The sequence below is a fragment of the Ambystoma mexicanum genome, chromosome 12 (genome assembly GCF_040938575.1).
Source record: "Ambystoma mexicanum isolate Mex_15411 chromosome 12, UKY_AmexF1_1, whole genome shotgun sequence".
In the NCBI taxonomy this organism is placed as follows: domain Eukaryota; kingdom Metazoa; phylum Chordata; class Amphibia; order Caudata; family Ambystomatidae; genus Ambystoma; species Ambystoma mexicanum.
This window is the reverse complement of record NC_090936.1, coordinates 1,055,539,042-1,055,545,041: the sequence shown is the minus strand read 5'-3', so window position 1 is coordinate 1,055,545,041 and position 6,000 is coordinate 1,055,539,042. Positions and strand designations below refer to the sequence as shown.

The 6,000-nt window shown below is 44.4% G+C and overlaps 1 long non-coding RNA gene across 1 annotated transcript in view; it reads left to right on the top strand.

The window, feature by feature from the left end:
- The first annotated feature begins 252 nt into the window (after nt 1-252).
- The window catches only part of LOC138514235 (uncharacterized), a 159,046-nt gene continuing 153,298 nt past the window's right edge, over nt 253-6,000 (top strand). Inside the window, exon 1 of the long non-coding RNA XR_011281900.1 lies at nt 253-460. This is a non-coding gene — a long non-coding RNA (uncharacterized lncRNA). The remainder of the gene's footprint in view (nt 461-6,000) is intronic.

The window sequence follows — 6,000 nt, the reverse complement described above, 5'->3', positions numbered from 1 at the left end:
TGATGTTGAATCCTTCTTCAGTGTCGTTAGCCAGCTGGATGAGCTCCCAGCGTGTTATCTGCAGCCATTTCGCGTTTGTCCTTGCTTGAACGCCTGGTGCTAGAAATTATGCAAAAAATGTCTCTACAGATGAGAAAAGCTTGTAATGCTGCGGGATTTCAGCAAGGAGTTCAGACAATTTGGATGAAATATAATTGGATCTTTTGCTGCGTGACAACTTGGTTCTCAATGTTTCTTCTGACAATAGTTCGTATGCTGGGGACTCTGTGATTGTCTCATCGGGCGCTGTCGATGGTTCAGCCGATTGCCCTGCTGCCGATGTGTCAGCCGATTGGCCTGTTGTCGATATGTCGGCCGAAGGCCTTGCTGTAAACTGAACGTGGCTCTCTGGTATCACCATTAGTGCTGAGTGAAGTGTGGCTAGGGCACAAGTGCCTCTCCAGGATGCTGGGAGATGCAGGTAAGCTCGTTTGCCACAGATCCAGTATATGTCTATTAATGCAGCAGTGCCTTTTTTCATATCTGGTATTATTAAAGTCTTAATGCACTGCTGTGCGGTTCCCATATTCACCTTCCCTTCTCCATGGAAGCAAAGTGTGTGCAGTATTTCCCTTTGAATCTTTATGGGTCTCTCCAGGGGTGTGACCCATGTCAGCTTGGTGATATGCTGTGACCAGATGGGGATGCACGTTTCTTTTGCCCACTCGTATGTTTCGTCTGGCAGCCCTCGAAGCCCCTCAGCTTTGGATTTAATCGTTTCATCATGCCACTTGTCTTCTGCTAACCTTGTCCCTTTTATGATGAAAAATGGTTCTTGGGGGCAGATTACTCCTTGTCGTCTGCTGGTGCATGTTTGTTCGTTTTCCAATTTTTCCATGGCGACTGTGTGTGCCTGAAATGTCTTTTTTATTCTACACAGCATCAGATGAATCAAACATTGGGCCTCAGACAAGGGTACTTTCTGTGGAACTAACATTTTTGGGGTTCCAGTTGCATGAGGAATAAGTGCGCACACGTAGCAACTTTCATTACTTGCTTGCTTGGCTGCGGCGCTCATGTCTGAATACCATTTATTTGATTGGTCAGGGTGTCGGGGGTCCTCTATTTCATCTAACCCCAGGTTGTGATAAATATCATATCTGTTTTTTCCCGCCACCCTTTTTCTCCTCCTTCTTTTGTTTTTTAATTGGGTGCCAACTCGTTGATATTGCAGCGGGAATATTCTGGACCATGCATCATCAATGTTGTTCATGGTGACATGTGTGTGTTCAGTAGTGGTTTCTGGTGCCGTGTGTGTGTGCATGCTTGTATTTCTGGAGTTAGTCAACCAATAGTAATCATCATTTACATTTCATCCAAGCTCTATTTCCTTGGCCATAGTATTACTCAACAATGGAATAGCAGTTTTGTTCACATGCAATTGTTCATAGGGTGGCGTTACATTTATGCTATTTGATTCAACATTATAAGTGTCCTTCAAAATGGTTGTTACTCCAGTCCGTATTAGTTTAGACCCTGGTTTTGTCATATTAGCCCCGCTCCCCCCTTTGTTAATTTCATTTGCCACAAATAAAACAACATTATACCAAATAAAATAAAACATCATTATTGCAAATAGTATGGCAGCATATTTTGTAATGCATTCCAAATTACTTAATCTACTGGCCCTAGTGTCATCCCTATTTCTATCTAACAGTTCAGCCTGCTCAGCCGTTTCGTCGCATTGGCTCATGTTGAACCTATGTGGGCGAGACAAATCCGTTAAATCATCATGAAAAGAAACATATTTGCAATTGTTCATTCTTTTTCATCTTTTTGCTCAATTAGGCATTCAACAATTTCTTTCCATTTATCATAAAACAATGAAAAAAAATAGAAAAACAACACGATTTATATGAGAAGAAAAGAGAGAGAGATATAGAGAGAGAGACAGAATATGTAAAAACATTTTGCTTTTTCACTATACTTTGTTTATGTTTGTTTATGTTTATTTATTTATAAAGCGCTCCGGACCCAGGAGTAAATGGGCGCTGGTACATGTTACAAAGCACAATACATGGTAATTAACAGAAATGTTTTAGCAAAAAGTTATATACAGAGAGTACAGGCCATGGCCAATTAAGACATAACTGGTACATGTACAATATATACAGATGGTAACTAGCATACTAATTGACTTTGTGCCACTAGCCACCCAATGGCAAGTTTCCTGAAGGACTGGAAGGAACTGGCTGACTTAATGTTTAGTGGCAGGGAGTTCCAACGTTGGGATGCGAGGAGAGTGAAGCTGGAGCCTCCGGCTCTTTTGGAGGTAAATCTGGGCACCATGAGACCTAGGGTGTTGGAAGATCTAGTAATTCTGTTGGACTGCTTCCAGGTGAATTTTTTAGTGAGATAGGGGGGGGCTAAGTGGTTGAGAGCTTTGTATGTGAGGCAGAGAGTTTTGAGGTCAATTTTTTGTTGGATGGTGAGCCATTTGCATGTTATTCTAGAGTTGGAGATATGCTCTCGCCTAGGAAGATTTAGTGCTGCTCGTAACGCGTTATTTTGCATGACTTGGAGTTTACTAATTATAGCTTGGTTGGCACCTAGGTAGAGGCTATTGCAGTAATCTAACTTGGACTGTATAAGGGCTCTCGCTAGAGTAAGGCAGCTATTGGTAGAGAGAAAAGGTCTACAGGCCCGAATTAGTTTACCTGTGTAGGCGGTGGAGGAAGCGGTAGAGTTGACTTGCTTGGTGAGATTGATATTGGCATCAAGATAGAAACCAAGAGTTTTCACGTTTTTGGCGACAGGGATGGTATTGCCATCGATGATGATTTTAGAGTAGTTGGGGCTCAGTTTTTTTAGGTTGTTAGGTGAACCGACAATAAGCAATTCGGTCTTCTCGTCGTTCAAGCAGAGGCCATGTGTGGCCATCCATGCCTGAATGACAGAGAAAATGTCATTGATCCTGGTGACATCAGTATTGTAATTGCCAGATATGGTGAGGAGTATCTGGGTGTCATCCGCGTAGTTTGTATAGGTGACACCCAGACGATCCAGTTTATCAAAGAGAGGCTTTGTAAAAATATTATAAAGAGTGGGGGAAACGCATGAGCCTTGTGGGACACCACAGGTAATGGGGATGGGGTCTGCTGCTGCCAGAGGGGAAAAGACCCTCATGGTTCTGTTGGCCATGAAGGACTGTATCCATGAGACAGCAGAGGGGGAGAAGTGAGCAGCGGAAGAGAGGTGGTTACAGAGTATTTTATGGTCGACCAAGTCGAAGGCTGCTGAAAGGTCTAGGAGGAGTAGGATAGCAGCCTTACCCTTATCTTTAATGTCGTCGATCTGGCTTTTGAGATCAACAAGGGCAGTTTCTGTTCCATGCTGAGGTCGAAAGCCAGATTGACGCAGTCCTAGTAATTGGTTGGATTCTAGATAATTCTGGATTTGCAGGTAGGCAACTCTATCCAAGATTTTTAGCAGGAAGGGAACGGTGGTGATAGGCCTATAATTAGTAGGAATGGCTGGGTCCAAGGTCTGTTTTTTTAGGAGAGGGAGGACCCATGACTGTTTCAAATTGTTGGGTACTGAGTTAGTAGAGAATGATACATTTATAAGTTCAGAAATAAATGGGGAGAGGTCTCTTGCGGCATCTTTTATAATCTGTGCGGGACAGCTGTCCCCTTTGCAGTTTGACGGTTTGAGAGAAGTTATGATTTTTTGCACTTCTAGTGCAGTAACCTTTTTGAAGGTGAAACCACAGTTGATATTGGACGTAGTAGGTGAACTAGGGGTGGGTAGGTTACTGTTGGAGAGTTATAGTCTTTTACTTTCAATTTTCGTTTGCAGGCCGGTGATTTTATTCGCAAGGGCGTTTTGGATACTGGTGCACCATAATTGATCCTTTACGGACATGTCCATGGGTGGATTGGGGTTTTCAAGCTCCTTCAAGATAGTAAATAATTCTTTAGTATTGGAACTAGCATTATTTATTCTTACATTGTAGGCTTCCTTTTTGGTGCGAATTATTTCTTTTTTATAGAGGGAGGATGCAATGGAGAGATTAATTTTGTGTTCCTCAGATGGATTCATTTTCCACAGTGTTTCCATTTTCGTTTTCTTATTTCTTAGTATTTTAAGTTCCGGTGTGTACCAGGAGTTGAGATGGGCTCTGGGTTTACTTTTGCGTAGTTTTAAGGGGGCAATGATGTCAATGGCTTTGGACATGGCGTCATTGTAGGTGTCTACAAGTATGTTAGGGTCCGATGTGTCAGGGATCATATTGAGGGTAGGTAGAACCAATGGAATGAGGGTTTCTACGGTAATGTTACGCTTATTTCTAGTCAGACAAGCTGGTGCCGGGGGGCATTGTATGTGGTTCGGGTTGTTGGTACTAATATCAAATGAAAGTAGGAGATGGTCAGTCCATATGAGGGATTGTGGGTCCTTACAGGTGATGTTGCAGTTGTAGGCAGCGAGCCAGTCTAAGGTTCTGCCCTTCTGGTGCGTAGGTAAGGTGATGAGTTGCGTGTAGTTGTGTTCACAGAGGGCATTGGCAAGGAAGATGCAGGGGTATCATGAGGGTCATTGTAACCCAGGTTGAAGTCACCCAAGATAATATTCTGTGAAAGAGGTTTGGATTTCTCTGCTAAGAGGGAGGTTATATCTTCCCCAAAGGTCCCTGTTGGGCCAGGGGGCCTGTATATTAGTTCCAAGGTGATAGTGGTCTTAGGTGAAGTTTGTATTTTAATGGAGAGATGTTCACATGAGTTTAGTATGGGGACGGTGACAGATCTAATATCAAGCGAGGATTTGAAAATGAGAGCTACTCCTCCTCCACGAGCATTGGATCTGTCAGCCCTAAGGATGGAATAGTTGTCCGGAACCACAAGGGTTAGGTAGGGGCCTGCTGCTGCATGGAGCCAAGTTTCTGTGGTGGCAAGGAAGTCCAGGTCTTCTGAACGGATGAGGTCAGCGATTTCAGTAGGGTAAGCAACAAGGGATCTGACGTTAAGTAAGGCTCCTTTTAGTGAACCGGTGCTTGCATGGGTCTTTTTGTTGGTGTCCTTAGTCGTGGGCGTAGTTAGTGTTTTACTTGGTAAGGTGAGAAGTCTGCAGCCTAGTCTGTTGTTACGGGTGGTGATGTTAGGGTAGGCTGTAGGACGATATTCTGTTATTTTGGGTAAGTTTTGGTTGGTGTCGCAGTGAGCGTCTTTGGCAAGGTCGACACAGTTAAGTGGAGGGTGACCTGGAGTGACGCAGATTTTTGCGATATGGTCTATAGGGGCACTGTGGGGGAAAGGAGGCTGGGTGGGCAGGAAGGGTGTGGGGCAGGGAATGGGGTGATGTCTGGGGCAGCCAAGCTTGGCTAGACCATTGGTAAATGGGATGTAGCTACTTCTACTACAAGGCGTGTGAATGGGCATGACACAGAAGGGGAACATGATGAGGATGAGCCAGGCTGGCATAGTTCAAGGCAATGGGACGTGAGTACAGTAGTTAGGTAGGAGTTGTGTGTAAACTGGCAAGAGGGGAGCAGACAACTAGCCGTTAGGCACAACGCACGTGAGCGGTGGTCAGTGAATGACCATAGGGCACAATATAAATGCACAGTAGTCTCTGGCAACCCTGGTGAGCAGCACGGTTACATTGGACACAGGGCTCATCATACTAGACAGTGCAAAAACACAGATAGGCAAGGTGCAATTTTGGCACGGGGCACTTAAAGGCTAGGCAATGCAAAAACACAGATAGGCAAGGTGCAATTTTGGCACGGGGCACTTAAAGGCTAGGCAATGCAAAAACACAAATAGGCAAGGTTCAATTTTGGCACGGGGCACTTAAAGGCTAGGCAATGCAAAAACACAGATAGGCAAGGTGCAATTTTGGCACGGGGCACTTAAGGCTAGGCAGTGCAAAAACACAGATAGGCAAGGTGCAGTTTTGGCACGGGGCACTTAAAGGCTAGGCAATGCAAAAACACAGATAGGCAAGGTGCAATTTTGGCACGGG